The sequence below is a fragment of the Clinocottus analis genome, unplaced genomic scaffold, assembly GCF_023055335.1.
Source record: "Clinocottus analis isolate CAN_PGR_092001 unplaced genomic scaffold, fCliAna1.0.p SCAF_2, whole genome shotgun sequence".
NCBI classification, from domain to species: domain Eukaryota; kingdom Metazoa; phylum Chordata; class Actinopteri; order Perciformes; family Cottidae; genus Clinocottus; species Clinocottus analis.
This window is the reverse complement of record NW_027175931.1, coordinates 1,413,140-1,430,317: the sequence shown is the minus strand read 5'-3', so window position 1 is coordinate 1,430,317 and position 17,178 is coordinate 1,413,140.

The following is a 17,178-nucleotide window of genomic DNA, read 5'->3' as shown; positions in this document are numbered from 1 at the left end:
GGACTCAAAGGAATTAAGCACATATTTTGGGTATTTTCCCTGCTGCAAACCTCATGAAATTTGGCAGACTTGGTGAAAACAGCCATCTGATACACATTTGTGTTCAAATAATTGCTCTCTAGTTGCTCTCTAGCGCCCCCCTCAAGAGGTGACGACCCAGTATGTGACTCCAATTTTTGACTCACATGTTCTACAAAAGCCTCTCAGACCTCTAAACGCCGCCTACTTAGATTTACCGCCCATTTTAAACATTCTCGCAAACTCGTCCTACACGTTGGACTCGATTCATACCAAACATAAGTTCATTTCAGTTCAGTTTATTTTGTGTAGCCCGAAATCACAAATACAAGATGATCCTCGGAGGGCTTTATAATCTGTACACATGACTTCCTGTATCATGAAAAATAAAGAGAGTAAAAACCCTTTAACAGGGAAAAAGGGGGATAAACCTTCACAGGGCAACAGAGGAGGATCCTCTCCAGGATGTTCAGAAGCAACAGATGTCATGTGACCAGAATCAGAGTCACAGTACATGAATATTATATATGATGAGTAGTATACGCATGGTACACAACCACAAAGTAATACAAAGAGTTTTGACACCTCATCGGACCAGGTAACGTCTTGTTTTCAATACTCATAACTTCAAGACTATTCGGCCTCCTGACACATCGCATCACACAGTGCTGTGCCGTTGACCTGCACATTTGTTTGAGACTCAAATTAAATTGGATTTTTCTTTTCAATAGAAATGTATGAAAGAAAGACGACGTATTGATTTCCCTTCACATCCTGTTGTAGCTGGAATTTCAATCAAAGAAAAACAGGGATTTACTCTCTGCAAGCAGCGCTCCCTTTGTGTGGGAGGGAACTCTTTATTTAGGAAATAATTGGATGTTTTAAAAAAAATGTAATCGCAGAGACCGGCTGCAAGAATTGTGAGGTTCTGATTAATTTAAGGCCTTCGTGTGTCCTTCATCATCAGGAGAATTTAAGCGTCCCATCACAAAATGTTCATGAGAAACAAAAAAAGAGGAAAAGTTGAAGAGTGAAGGAAGGAAGGAAGGAAGGAAGGAAGGACAGGACAGACTTGACACTCCTGTAGTAGAGACCTGTCAATCACCTTGTAGCCCCGCCCTGTAGTCGCCCCTGCATTATGGTCTGTTTGACACTAATAACCATAATTATTAAAAGTGTACTTCATATGAGGTAAGTACAGTAATTTCATCAGAGACTTCTATACAACCAGAGGAGTCGCCCCCTGGTGGTCAGGAGAGAGAATGCAGCTTTAACACATGAAGCATAGACTTCTATACAACCAGAGGAGTCGCCCCCTGGTGGTCAGGAGAGAGAATGCAGCTTTAACACATGAAGCATAGACTTCTATACAACCAGAGGAGTCGCCCCCTGATGGTCAGGAGAGAAAATGCAGCTTTAACACATGAAGCATAGACTTCTATACAACCAGAGGAGTCGCCCCCTGGTGGTCAGGAGAGAGAATGCAGCTTTAACGAATGTTAAACTTTAATTTAGTAATTTTATTATTATTTTAATTTGTATTATTTAAAACAAATAATGATAATAATAAAAAATAGATTTGTATTATTTATATGTATATATATATAATTTCAAATAAAAAAAATATTATTTTTGTATTATTTAATAGACATTTTACATTTTTTAATTTTCATTGTTGTTTATTTGTTACTTTAAATTGTATTATTTGTATAATTTATTAATGTAATATTCTATTTGTATTATTATAATATGTTGTCTTTGTTAAGGGTTTATGCTGCGACAACATTTCAAGAAAATGTTTCATTTTGTTGTTTAAACATAAATCAGATAAAACATAATGCACTTTCAATGTAAAGGACAAATTAATATTATCGTCCATTATTTCTGAACCATGAGTCCGGCTTTGCAGTCGATGACAAAATAATCTCTGCACTTATAGAGGAAATGATGCGACACGTTGACACAAAAGATTCACCTCTGTACAAAGATCACCTGCGAGCCGTTTCACCACGTTCCCTTTGTGCTTTGCATCCTGGGAGAACAGATCAGATATGTTAGTATAAACAGGACTTTAAACCTGCTTTGCTTTTACGCCGCAATCATTTAAAAAGGGAAACTGTTGGTGATTCTCTGAACTTTGAGTTCAGACCACAGGGGGGCGCTAGAGCTCCGTGTGTGTTCAGTCTACATGTGCAGGCTCCTGAACGCCGCCGCAGAGCAGCAGAGCTAACAGGCCTCTGCAGTGTGGACCTCATTAAAAACCTCTCTCTTTAGACCTCCGCTGGTCTTCTTTGGAGGGAAGTGACCATATATGGCTGCTGCGCGATAAAGAGGCCAGAAGAACGCGTCAGGAAAAGACCGACACCGGGGTTCAAAATCCAAAAACAGAGACGGCGTTCAGACATTTGTTGCTTCGGGCGTTTTTCGCGATCACGACGTTGGCGCCAGCAGATCAGCTGACGGTTGTCTGGACCAATGAGTGGGCGTGTTTTCACGGGAGGGGGCGTGTCCGAAACTTCCCGTCCAGCTCGGACGACGTGACGGCTTCCAGGGGCTGAAAAGACCTTTTGTCTTTGTTCACGTTGTGATGAATTAAATGATCACTATCATTATCTTCTCTTTCAGAGTTTGGAACTCTTGGGGAAAGAAGCGAGACCTGAAACACGACGCCGTGCGTCCGTTTGCTGGATGGAAAACGTATGAAACGTCAACTATTTCACTTGATTTTTCTTCTTAACATCCATCAGAAATGAGATCCCGGTGAGCTAACCCTCATCGCTGTATTGAGGCCGGGATTAATTTCTGGGATTGGATCAATACGCCGGCAGCAGTTAGCAAATCCAACATGTCCGCCTGCGCTTGTGACTCGCGTGTTATTGGTTTCATTGACCGAGCCGACCAGGAAACAAACAACTTGTCTTGTTTTTGCATTACTGCTTTTTTCTTTCTTGGCTCTCACGTCTGTGTTTGCTCAGGAGCCGGTTGGTTGGGGAGGTCAAGGTGTCGGACCCTCTAGGGAGGGAAGGGATAGCGGGTTTTGGGGGGTTCAGGGTGCACTTTGTGGCCGAAGCCTGGAGTTAAAGGCTTTGTTGGGCGCCGGGGCTTCACGTCAGGACCGGCGCGAGCCAGACAACAGCCCGGGGTCGCAGGTCATCGGGGTGAGACGGCTAATGAGTCCGTACTGAGCCGACAGGAGGCGGCCGGTGTGGCGACCGCGGGCTCAGATGGTTCTGACAGATTGTCTGTTTGGTTTTGTCCCCCGAGGCTCATCTCTTGACGTCCAGAGACGTCTCGTCACGACTGGACGGAGGAGTCTCCTCCGGTGGAGAAAAGCATTTCGTGAACGAGCATTTCGTGGTCAAAGAGAGCTGGACCGCCAAGGTTCTCCACGACTGTGACGTTCGGTGTGGGTCCATCTCCATGTTCGATTCCACTGCTGTACCCGGTCTTTTTCGGAGCCTCCGTGTCGTGGTAGCAGCAGTATGAGGCCTTTTGCTGACCCGAGGTCCTGGATCAAGTCTCGGTTGTTCAGAACCGAGTGGACCCATGAACACCCTCGTTCGTTGGTAGTCTTCGGAGGCGTTTGGCGTCGGGACATCCTCACATCCTCAGCTTTGGCCGGTGGTTTTTAAGTCACACACATTGCGTCTTTTCAAAATAAAACTCACAGGAAGTTAGGTTTAGGGTTGGTTTGTCTGCGTTTAGTACGTTTCTATTCATTACGTCATGTTTGCAGCCCGCACCGAGAAGACCCAAAATGTCTGCTTTTAGCTTTGCCGCCGACTGCCGGCAGGAAGTGGAGCCGATGAGCTTGTTCGTTTGGGATTTGGGAACTCCTTCTGCGGAGCTGCGGTTTCTCCATCAGACGACCCAAAGACCCTCAGAGCGACTCTGGCGCCTCCACGGAGGCGTCTCGGTGGACGCTTCCAGTCTTGAAAACTCACTTTCTGACTCTGGAAACTTCCTCTTTTCTTTTTCGTTGTGAACTTCCTCCGTCTCTTTCTCTCCGGCGGGCCTCCAGGACGCCAGCCTCCTCTTCCCCAGCCGGCTCGACTCGTCGCTTCGACCACGCCGAAGAGACGACCGGCCTTCAGACCGGCTGCTGGAAGCTGGAGAGGCTTCAACTTCAGGTGTGGAGCTCATCTTTCCAGGCCGGCTGAAGCCTCTGACCGGCGGTTTGATTCCTTTGAACCTGGCGTTCCCTCCGTGTTTACGCTCCCTCGCGCTCCACCGGTTCCTCTTCCTCCTTTTTTTTTGTGGTTTGGCTTTGTAGCTTTTTAATTTTGATCCCCCCTCCCTCCCGCCCTCCCACACACACTCTCACACACACACACACACACACACACACACGGACACACACACACTCCCGCTCTCATCAGTCGGACACATGCGGCTCCAGCTGACCCAGCCGTGGCATTGACCTCTCATCTTCATATCGACCCGCTGTTTCCCATGACCCTTTGACCTCTCAGGGGTGAAGCCTGCAGCCGTCTGGACCTCCTCCTCCTCCTCCTCCTCCTCCTCCTCCTCCTCCTCTTCCACCTGGCTCCTATCTCCACCCTTCAGATGGATTACTCTCTTATTATTTTGTGGTTCATTATTGTCATTTATTCTCTCTCCATCGTCACGTCGCTCCGAAGCCTTTTCCAACATCCGCCATCAGACGGAGTTCATGACGATGCTCTGACGTTCCATCTCTCTCTCTCTCTCTCTTTCTCTCTCTCTTTCTCTCTCTCTCTCTCTCTCTTTCTCTCTCTCTCTCTCTCTCTCTCTCTCTCTCTCTCTCTCTCTCTCTCTCTCTCTCTCTCTCTGTGAACTCGCTGTCCTCGTTTCCAACGTCCCGGTTTTGGAAAACGCGGCGTCCTGATGAGCGGAGAATCTGGGTCACGCAGCCGGAGAGAGAAACAACACAGCTGCTGCTGAGCCGGAGACTAAAGGCTCTGACGTCGAGTCTTCTAAGCAACCAGCGACCAGTGAGCAGTAGTGAGTAGTGACCAGTGACTCGTGACCAGTGACTAGTGACTCGTGACTAGTGACCAGTGACTAGTGACCAGTGACTAGTGACCAGTGACTAGTGACTATTGACTAGCGACCAGTGACTAGTGACTAGCGACCAGTGACTAGTGACTAGCGACCAGTGACCAGTGACCAGGGGCCAGTGACTAGTGACTATTGACTAGCGACCAGTGACTAGTGACTAGCGACCAGTGACTAGTGACTAGTGACCAGTGACTAGTGACTATTGACTAGCGACCAGTGACTAGTGACTAGCGACCAGTGACTAGTGACTAGCGACCAGTGACTAGTGACCAGTGACTAGTGACCAGTGACTAGTGACCAGTGACTAGTGACTAGTGACTAGTGACCAGTGACTAGTGACTAGCGACCAGTGACTAGTGACCAGGGGCCAGTGACTAGTGACTATTGACTAGCGACCAGTGACTAGTGACTAGCGACCAGTGACTAGTGACTAGTGACCAGTGACCAGGGGCCACTAACTAGTGACCAGTGACTAGCGACCAGTGACTAGTGACTAGCGACCAGTGACTAGTGACTAGTGACTAGTGACTAGTGACCAGTGACCAGGGACCAGTGACTAGTGACTAGTGACCAGTGACCAGGGGCCAGTGACTAGCAACCAGTGACTAGTGACGAGTGACTAGTGACCAGTGACTAGTGACTAGCGACCAGCCACCAGTGACTAGTGACTAGTGACCAGTGACTAGTGACTAGTGACTAGCAACCAGTGACTAGTGACCAGTGACTAGTGACTAGTGACTAGCAACCAGTGACTAGTGACCAGTGACTAGTGACTAGTGACTAGCGACCAGTGACTAGTGACGAGTGACCAGGGGCCAGTGAATAGTGACCAGGGACCAGTGACTAGCGACCAGTGGGGACCAGTGACCAGTAGTGACCAGTGACCAGTAGTGACCAGTGAGCAGTGAGCGGCCGCTGAGTCTCCTCTGGCTCCAGCGTTTCCTTTCCTTCATCCCTCGCTTCGTGTCAGAGCGGCGTGAGAGCTTCCAGCAGTCGGATGACATCACCGGCGTCTAGACGGAGAAACACAGCCGAACATCCAACGACCAGTTTGAGGACGGAGCTCACGATGAAATGATGTTCATCTTCCAAAGAGCTGCTATGAAGAAAACACACAGAACAATATAAAATATATATATTTAAAAAATGTCAACCCTGAGACAAGTTTACTAGAAACTCTGTGGACTTTGGTCCAAAGCTGCATTCCTGAGAGAGAGAGAGAGAGAGAGAGAGAGGACTGAGAAGTATAGAGAGAGAGGGAGGGACGGAAGAAGGGAGAGAGAGAGGGAGAGAGAGAGAGAGGAGGGAGAGGAGGGGGAGGAAGGCAGGAACAAGAGAGGAAGTGAGTGTTCGCTACACCTCCTCTCCGTTGTGGGCGTGTCCAGCAGAGAGAGAGTTTGAACAGGAGGGAGACGACGAGGCTGCCGAGAGGACTTTATGCTGCTCTCTCGCTCTCTCGCTCTCTCTCTCTCTCTCTCTTTCTCTCTCTCTCTCTCTCTCTCTTTTATTTGTTTTGCTGTGGAGGAGCAAGAGGAGGCGCCGATTTCCATCTATTGCAAAATACAACCAGGGGGACGTAAAGAACAGAAGAAGAAGAAGAAGAAGAAGAAGAAGAAGAAGAAGAAGAAGAAGAAGAAGAAGAAGAAGAAGAGAGACTTCAACCCCATCTCTCTCTCCTTCCTCTCTCTCCTTCCTCTCTCTCTTTCCTCTCTCTCCTTCCCTCTTCAACGACTTCCTCTCCAGAACCAGCAGAGGGATCAACTCCAAAAGGAGGAGTGAAATGAAGACGAGCAGCGAGATGAAGAGGAAGAAGAGGAAGAAGAGGATGAAGAGGATGAAGAGGAAGAAGAGGATGAGCGGCGCTGCGTTCGCTGTCCAGGTCAGTGCTCGGTAAAAACCCAACAACTGCTCCTCTCTGTCTGAACTCACTGAGCTTTAAGAACGAGGAGAAAGCAGCAGTGTGTGTGTGTGTGTGTGTGTGTGTGTGTGTAGCAGTGTGTGGCACGTGTGTAGCAGTGCATAGTGTGTGTAACGGGTAGTGAGCTGCTTCAGAGCCATGACGACACACATTATCATATGTTTATGTAACTTCTCTCATTATCATATTTAATAACTTCTCTTACGGCTTTTTACATTTTCTGGGTAAAAAGCTTCAAAAAAACATTTTTAATTTAAACATCGAGGAAGTACTTTTTATTTTTTGCACATTTATTTATTAATATTTTGTTTTTGCATATTTATATATATACCAATATATATACATTGATATATATATATATATATATATAAATATATATATATATATATATATATATATATATATATATATATATTTATATATATTTATATAGTTTTTGCACAAACATTTTTGAATAATTTTTCGTTTTTGCACATTTATTTATATATCTTCAGAAATAAATATATTTATTTAGTTTTGCACTTATTCTTATTGGTCCACATGATCAGTTGCTAAACGTTTGTTAACACAACGATCAGAAACAGAGTTGTGTTGTTGGAGTTGTGTTGTTGGAGTTGTGTTGTTGGAGTTGTGAGTCAACAGCAGCCGTCAGCGGCTCACCTGTCAGGCCGTCCCGTTAGCTTTCCCAGCATGCATTGCTTCTGACAACAGAGCGTCAGGCGGGAACTCCCAGGAGACGCTCTGCTGACAGCTCTATTATTATTAATATTATTATTATTATTATTATTATTATTTAATAATCCTGGAATGTGGAGACAGACGTCTGTATGGGGAGTGCAGAGCGGCTGCCTGATTATTAGTATTATTATTATAAGCATTATTAGAATTATTAGTATTATTATTATGAGCATTATTAGAATTATTAGTATTATTATTATGAGCATTATCAGTATTAATATTATTATAAGAATTGTTATTATTATAAGCATTATTATTATTATTATCAGCATTATTATTATGAGTATTATTATTGTTGTGAGCATTATTAGTATTATTATGAGCACTATTATTATTATTATAAGTATTGTTATTATTAGACAATGTGACCATATTAAGCTTTTCAAGACGGCATTGAAGCGAGCAGTTTTGTCAAGAAAAATCTTGCTTAATAATAATATTAACAATAATGCAACAAATTAATAAAAAGTATTATTATTAAAATAAAATGATTATTGTATTAATATATTTAATATACATAATATTAGTATTTAAAATGATTATTAAAAATCCTGCTTAATAATAACACATGTGGAGCCGTCTGGAGGAAACTCACGTTTGTTTTTTGTGTTTTCTCAAAAACCTGAAAAAAAGACTTTTGGCCAGTTATTTTAGGAAGGTGAGGACATTCAATGTGGGCAACAAACAGACACTTCCTGTTGCTTTGCATGATGGGAAACGTGTGTGAAGGTTGTATTTCAAGTGTTTTTCTGCTCGTTTTTAATTGAAGCGTCTGAGTCACAAACCAGAGGATCCTTCAGAGTGAGTTCTGGTTCATTTAGCCGTCAGGATGATCCCTTTCTCCCCGGGGGGCTCTGGGGTCCCGTCCCCCCCTCGGCCCCCCCCCCCCTCACCCCCTCCCCCCCTTCACCCCCCCTCACCTCATCCCCTTCTCCGTGATCCATCACACAGCAGGCGGCCATGTTTTCTGAAAAGGCCGTGAACTTGTTACCTCCCCGCCTGAATGCCAAACCCATTTCTCTCTTTTCTTTTTTTTCTCCTCCTCCTCTTCCTCCTCCGGGCTTCTTTCCCCCGTTTCCCAGGATTCACTAGTTTATTTGTTCACGGCGGCCGGCGAAAAATAAATAAATTGAGATATCAAAAGTCCGGTGGCACGATTCTCCCTCTCCGAGGTCGTGGCGGGGTCACCGCGATAACTCCGGCTAACGGGTACTTTACCGCCCGGCGTGTCCGTCTTTAAGCCTTTACTTTGGTCTCGCTGATCTCTGGACGTCCGACATGGCACACATTCAAAATGGCAACCTCGAGGGGCTTCTCTCTCTCTCTCTCTCTCTCTCTCTCTCTCTCTCTCTCTCTCTCTGTCTCTCTCCCTCTCTCTCTCTCTCTCTCTCTCTCTCTCTCTCTCTCCGCTGAGTGATTCAGAGTTTAATGAGGGAGGCCAGATAAAGGGAAGCTTATGGTCCCGTCGGCCCGGGTGATGGAGCGGCTGCCTTCCTTGCTGCGCAGCGAGCGCTCACGTGAAATGAGCTTCTCTTGAAAGAAAAGGTGGAGTCGTCTGAGACGGAGCGCCGGTCATTGTGTCTTCAGACCTCGGAGGAGGAACTCTGGGAGGTGGAGTCTCTGGTGACGGCGTGGAACAGAGAGCGCAGCTGCTGGACGTCTCTAGCTAACGGGACGTCTCTCTTGCTAACGGGACGTCTCTAGCTAACGGGACGTCTCTAGCTAACGGGACGTCTCTAGCTGCTGGACGTCTCTCTAGCTAACGAGACGTCTCTCTAGCTAACGGGACGTCTCTCTAGCTAACGGGACGTCTCTCTCGCTGCTAGACGCCTCTCTAGCTGCTGGACGTCTCCAGCTAACGGGACGTCTCTCTAGCTGCTGGACGTCTCTAGCTAACGGGAAGCTCCTCTCCAATGAGCGCGCAGGATTAGCTCTCTTACGTTAGCCGGTGAGAGCGATTCAGAGACTGGTGAGGGCTGAGGATGATGAGGGGGTCAAAGTTCTTACTACAGGGATGGGAGGGGGGAGGGAAAGAAAGAAAGAGAGGGGTGAAGAGGGAGAGAAAAAGAGAGAGAGAAAAGAGAGAGGGGGAAAGAGAGAGTTGTTTAGAGGGGGAGAGAGAAAAATAAATAGAGGGAGGAAAACAGAGAGAGAGAGAAAGAGAGGTGGAGAGAGAAAGGGAGAGAAAGAAAGAGAGAGGTAAAAAGAAAGAGAGAAGGAGAGAGATATATATAAAGAAGGAGAGGGAGGGAAAAAGAGAGAGAGAGGGGAAAAGAGAGAGTGAGAGAGGGGTGGAGGAAGAGACAGAAGGAGAGAGAGAGAAAGAGAGAGAAGGGTAAAGAGGAGGAAGGAGAGATAAAGAACGAGAGGGAGGGAAACAGAGAGAGAGAGAGAGAAAAGAGAGAGAAATAGAGAGGGAGAGAGGTGGAAAGAGGGAGAGAGAGCGAAAAAGAGAGAGAGAGAGAGTTTACTGTCAGCTCAGAGTTTGCTGTCTGACATCAGAAATAATTCTCAGAGTGCAGAGGTAAACGAGTTCATCTGACACACACACACACACACACAGACACACACAGACACACACAGACACACACACACACTCTCTCTCTGAGGTCAGCGCTGGTCGTGTGTGTGTCGCTTCAGCAGCTGCTGTGAAGTTAGAAACAAAGAGAAGCTTCTCAGAGATTAAAACCAGGAGGACGAGCTTCTGACCGTTCAACAGTTTAACAGTTTAACAGGTAACAAACCCAAACGAAGACCAGGAAACACGTTTATACGTTTATGAATGATTGTTGGTCAGTGACGGATGTGACGCCGAACGGGGAACAATTATAATAATATAGATTTTAAATTAATGTCGCTATAAATGTGCAAAACCACATTTAAAAACAAGAAAAAAAACATATAGTTAATCCTTAAATAAGTATTTCATCATCTGAATTAAAGTATTTTTGTGGTTATTTTTTAAGTGTTTTAGGGAAAATGGCGTAAAACAATGCAGACGATCGTTTCTTCAGGAATCAAACCACCGAGCGAGGAAACGAGGAAACAAGGAAACGAGGACTCGGGTTTCGTTCTGAGACAAAAGACCCAAAAAGAAGCGAAGGCGTGTTCCTCTAAGTGCTGAAAGCTTTTATTTGACAGACGATTACTCTGAAACTCGTCTCCGTGACTCGAGCCTCCAAGCAGAATATAACGTGTTAATGTGTGTGTGTGTGTGTGTGTGTGTGTGTGTGTGTGTGACTCCTCACCTCCGTCCATCTCTCTCCTGCCTCCCCCTCTCTCGGGGTGAGAGTCGCGGGTTGGCGGCCTCGCAGGTCTCCTCATTACGCCGGCAGAGATTTATAGAGATGATAAAAGCAGTCTGCAGGGCGACGATGACCACGGGCCTGATGCAGGAGGAAGAGGAGGAGGAGGAGGAGGAGGAGGAGGAGGAGGAGGAGGAGATCACTCGCTGAAAACGACTTTTCCTCATGCAAAATTAAACGGCAAAAAAAATGGGTTACATGTAAATATAATGAAATCTTTACATCTACATGTCGATGGCCGAAGAGTCTCCAACCTCCAACCTGAAATATGCTAATTTTTTTCTGGAGAAAACACACCAGTTTGTTACGGATTTAAAAAATACACAAAGTGCATGTGCAGGAGGTTTTGCACGTGGGCCATCGATATCTTTTATTCTGGCGGGTCTCATCCAGCACTACGAATAAATAATGCGTTGTGTAAACACAACCTGAAGTAACTTAACGGCACTTCAGTGGTTATTTTAACACAATCCTCAAACTTTTCCTAAACCTCCGGCGGTTCACTCCAAATCCCTCTGAAGGCGGTTGTTTCTATATTTGCTTTAAAGCTCACTGTTGAGGGAACAGGATTTACTTGTGTTTGCTTTTATTAGTTTGATTTTTTTCTGGCTAATTCACATTTAAAACGACTTAATATATTTAACTTTTTAATTTGAAATATTAATATTGGCGCCCTTTAAAGTCATGAGTCTTGGTTAAACCCCTCGACGGGACAACAAACTTTGCATTTAGCTGTTATATACGTCTGTAACCTTACAATGTGATCCAATGCTTCTTACGTTAGCTAGTTTTAGCAAAGAGCCAGCTAACGGTATGGCTGTACTTTTACGTCTAATATATCTTACGTTAGCTACTTTTAGCAAAGCGCCAGCTAACGTTACGGCTTTAACATTACATCTAATACATCTTGCGTTAGCTAGTTTTAGCAAAGCGTTAGCCTTGATCTACATAAAGAGAAAGCCTAATAATAATAATTATCACAATCTCTTCATTATTTTTTAGAGAACATGAATTTATCGTTAGCCATAGCAGAATAAAACCGACGTTACTTCGTGTGTATTATCTTCAATGTTCCTGAAAGCAACTTTTGGTTCAATTTATTCACGACATCCAACATCCAAAATGTAAAAGTTATCTGAATTTAAGTCGCAGTTTGTCGTCGTATCACTGTTGTCGTCACTCGCACAATACGTCGTCATTAGCCTCACGTAGCTTCAGAGAGAGTTTGTGTGTGTCGTCTTTTATAATTACATATTTTCACTAGTTAATCTTCAACAGCTGTCCGACAAAACACAACTTTCTCGACGTTCAAAATTGGCAAACACATTGAAGATAACCGACAACGGTTTTGTAATTCATGACACAATTCGAGCTGGATCGAATATTATTTGTCTCTTTCAAAATAAGGTCACATGGTGGTCAACCGTAAAGGGGGCGGGGCTTCACATGCTCTATTCCAGCAATTCTTGCTGTATCTTGTTCATTTTCCCCCTTCTTCTTTGCATGCAATGCCAGTAGGAGCACATGATGCTTGAAGGGAGAAGTGCAGTTTATGGAAAGCACCCAGAGAACCGAGAAACACTGAAAGAACGGCAGCGGTGAGGAAAGAGAAAGAAGTCGGAGGCAAAAGGTGACGATTCTTGGATTGAACTGTTGGAGTTTTTCCTGTAGTTTCCGTCTGAGTAAGTCAGAACTCTTCATGTTTCATGAGCTTTTGGGCTAAGATGCTCAGGCTGCTTAGCTTACGGGAAAGTTAGCTTCAGATCCGGGGTTTGGTTTCAAAGCCCGAACACGTTGAACGGCTACAGCCTCGGTCTGAACACTCCCTCTCTCAGCGGGCGGGAAAGGTAAAACCAAGTGCTCTAAAAAAAACAAAAAGCAGCCATTCTGCCTGAACTCCATGTTCCTCTCTCTCTCTCTCTCTCTCTCTCTCTCTCTCTCTCTCTCGCTCCCAGTTTCCATTTGCTGGTCCTTTCATATGGTAATGGGGGTCAGGAGATGAGGGGGTTCTCACGTTCAATGTGAAACTTGGCCTTTTGTGTCGCCTCGGCTCAAGCTGCCGCGGCGGAGGCCAGAGGTGAAATTGAATTCAGATGAAATTCCCCAGCGAGTCTGGCCTCGGGCTCCGGACGGTGCCAGACCGGCCCGGCCGCCAACGCCGTCTGCGTCGTGGCTCGGTGAGCTCGTAAGCGGCTAACGGGAACTATGCTACCTCTAGCGTGTACCTGTAGGTGGAGCGCAGCAGCATTTAGGAGGCTCCTGCGGGAGGAATATAATATAATATCACGTTGTTTTTGTTGTCTTTAGAATAAGCTGTTTGTACACGGAGCTGAGCATCAGAGTGAGGTCATCTGGGTTTAATAAAAAGAAAGAAACTGATAAATATTTGAAAATTATTTAGAAAAGTCGCTGATAAACACTTGGAAAAGTAACTATATTTGGAGTAATTGAAAAAATATTTAAAGAACATTAACGCAAACTTAAGTGTTACATTTTGAGATCATGTTTAGGTGTGGTGTTTGCTTACCTTGTTTATTTGTAAACAGTTTGTCAGAGGAAAAGAACGCTGACCGCCAAAGCCGTCTGTGTCGTGGCTCGGTGAGCTCGTAAGCGGCTAACGGGAACTATGCTATCTCTAGCGTGTACCTGTAGGTGGAGCGCAGCAGCATTTAGGAGGCTCCTGCGGGAGGAATATAATATAATATCACGTTGTTTTTGTTGTCTTCAGAATAAGCTGTTTGTACACGGAGCTGAGTCCTCCTCATCGATCCAGCCGACATGTTTCTACAGTGGCCCAGAAGGGACAAACCAAACCTTTTCGTCCTCCCACTCCCAGAGAAATAGCAGTTGTTTGCACTCTGCAACCTCGCAGCTTGATGCATTATTCATGCCGCTGTGAAAGAGTGAGGTCATCTGGGTTAAAGAAAAGAAAGAAACCGATAAATATTTGGAAAAGTAATTGAAAATTATTTCGAAAAGTAACTGGAAAATATTTTTGAAGCTTGGAAAAGTAATTGATAGATATTTTTTAAAAAACTTAACACAAACTTAAGAAGGATTACTCTGGTTTTCTTACCTTGTCATCTGTATTTGTAAATAGTTTGTTGGAGGAAAAGAAGAAGTAATTATGATTCAAAGTCTGGTAAACATGACTGTCTGCACAATTTATTATGATAATAAAATTATGGCTCCGCCAAAGTCGGCGACTGACTGACCAACACGGCGATAAACATAATGAAGCTAAACACTCATGTGTTCTAAGTCTTTATTTGGCTAGTTTCACTTCTGTAGTTTACCTCAGTGGGTTAAACAAAAGAGCAAGTTTTAAATATAACAAAATGGTGCCATGGTTGTGAATAACTTCACTGTTTTCCCGCCAGCGCGCCTCCACGCCGCCTCACGGCTCAGCGTCGTGTGAGGCGAATCGCTCGAGCCGAGTAATCGTGCAGAAGTAATCAGATGCTGAAGGTCGCGGGGCAGACATAACTCAAAGGTAATTTTGGGAACAACCTTGTGGAGGTTTGTGTGAAGCTTCATGAAAAGACTTTCTGTGTGTTGGACCTTGAGTCGCAGGAAGAGGTGGCGTTCTCCCGCCACGAGAGAAAAATATACATATGTGTGTCCTCGGGGCTTTGAGCGCGAGTCACAGCTGGTTTTGTGACATTTATAAAAGACGTTCACAAACGCAAACAATTTAAGGCTCAATGAAAGGCTTTATCGTGAAGAACGCGAGGTTTTTAATTGGAGATGTAAATACGAGCGCGCGAGGAAAATCGAATGCCCGGTGATAAGGAAATGTCAGGAGGCGAGCGGCGCTCTGCTTCACCGAAGGCCTCGTTTCCCCCACAGAGGTGTCCTGTTTCAGGAAAGAGCGAAAACCAGAGGCGCTATTTTTCAAACGGCTTTCAACATCCACCCACGACGGTGATGCCGGGAAATACGAGACGGCTATTTCCAGCCAAACTAATGTTGTGGAGGGCCTCAGAGGGAGCGGCACCGTGCCCGAAAGAAAGGAAGGAAGAAGGAAAAGAAAGGAAGGAAGGACGCAAGACACACAATTCATTGGCGCCTTGCGTCATAATTCAATTATATTTTGTTTATTTGCTCGTAAAGAGAGTTATAGTCCGGGTAGAAGCCATCCAGCCTCTCGAAGCATTGCTGACACACGTTGTATATTAGGTGTGTGTGTGTGTGTGTGTGTGTGTGTGTGTGTGTGTGTGTGTGTGTGTGTGTTGGGTGCATTGGGTTCAAACTAGAATCCTGTTTACAGTGGAGCCGGCGTGTTTTTCTATAGGAGGAGCCCAGCAACCTGCCATGCCAACATATTTACAGTTGAGGGGCACAAGGCAGCGATTACAGGGCGGCCGCGCAGGAAAAAGTAAAACGTAAACCAGCAGCCTTGCTGAAGAGGATTAAACTACCCAGAATCCCTCACAGGTGGTGTGGGGGGAGGCGAGGGGAGATCCCCCCGAACCGCAGAGGTCCGAACCGCTTCCCCATATGGTTCATGAAATAAAGCATCCAGTCTATGCTTCATGTGTTAGAGCTGCATTCTCTCTCCTGACCACCAGGGGGCGACTCCTCTGGTTGTATAGAAGTATATGCTTCATGTGTTAGAGCTGCATTCTCTCTCCTGACCACCAGGGGGCGACTCCTCTGGTTGTATAGAAGTCTATGCTTCATGTGTTAAAGCTGCATTCTCTCTCCTGACCACCAGGGGGCGACTCCTCTGGTTGTATAGAAGTCTATGCTTCATGTGTTAGAGCTGCATTCTCTCTCCTGACCACCAGGGGGCGACTCCTCTGGTTGTATAGAAGTCTATGCTTCATGTGTTAAAGCTGCATTCTCTCTCCTGACCACCAGGGGGCGACTCCTCTGGTTGTATAGAAGTCTATGCTTCATGTGTTAAAGCTGCATTCTCTCTCCTGACCACCAGGGGGCGACTCCTCTGGTTGTATAGAAGTATATGCTTCATGTGTTAGAGCTGCATTCTCTCTCCTGACCACCAGGGGGCGACTCCTCTGGTTGTATAGAAGTCTATGCTTCATGTGTTAAAGCTGCATTCTCTCTCCTGACCACCAGGGGGCGACTCCTCTGGTTGTATAGAAGTCTATGCTTCATGTGTTAGAGCTGCATTCTCTCTCCTGACCACCAGGGGGCGACTCCTCTGGTTGTATAGAAGTCTATATAAGTGACTCTACTTCTCTCTTGATGTATTCCCTCAGTAAACATTGTAAACATGAGTTTATGTCTCAATCTCTAGTTTCTAGTCTTCTTCTATACAGCATGACGTTCATTTAGTACATTATGGTCCGTTAGAGTCAAACAGACCATAATAAGGGGACGCTTTAGGGGCGGGGCTACAAGGTGATTGACGACCAAACATGGCATCTTCTGTTCATCGGTAGTGAAAGTCTGGAGTGAAACTTGACTGATGGAGACGGATTGAATTTAAAGAATAAAAACATTCTTAACGGGCGGTTGCTCCTTGAATGCTGGCTCAGGACCAACCACCACAGAGAGTGTTTATTTTGTCATGAGGTGTGTGAGGAGGAATGAATGTTCCCCCCCCCTCCTCCAGTCTGTCAGTCAGGACTTCAAGCTGACGTCTCAAGAGCGCCATTCTTCTCTTCGGACATTTTGTCCTGAGAACGTTTGAACCGATTGGTCATTTTTCTTCATTTTTGGAGTTGTAAGATTCAGCAGTTTAATGGAGAGGAGGAGAGAAAAGAAAGATGGAGGTGAAAAGAGTCCTGAAACAAACTGGATGCAGAGAGAAGACATGCGGGTTCACTTCCCAGTGGTGGGATTGACAGAAGCGACACAAACACCTTGTTGTCTCCTCCTCCTCCTCCTCTTCCTCCTCCTCCTCCTCCTCCTGCAGCTCACAGTCAGCTGTTCAGTCCGCCGTGCAGCCTTTCAGCAGGAAGCATGAATAAAACATGGCGCTCCTCCTCCGGCAGCAGATGGACGAGGCGCTGCGCCTCCTGTACCTGCGCCTCCTCTACCTGCGCCTCCTCTACCTGCGCTGCCCTCGTCTTTGTCTGCAGGTTTCATGTCGTTCACGTCGGTGGCGTCGGCTCCTGAAGGCGTCTGACGAGCCGCCATTTTCCAACTGGAAGTTCAGCAGGTTCACGTTCTCTCTTCACCTCGCCACCG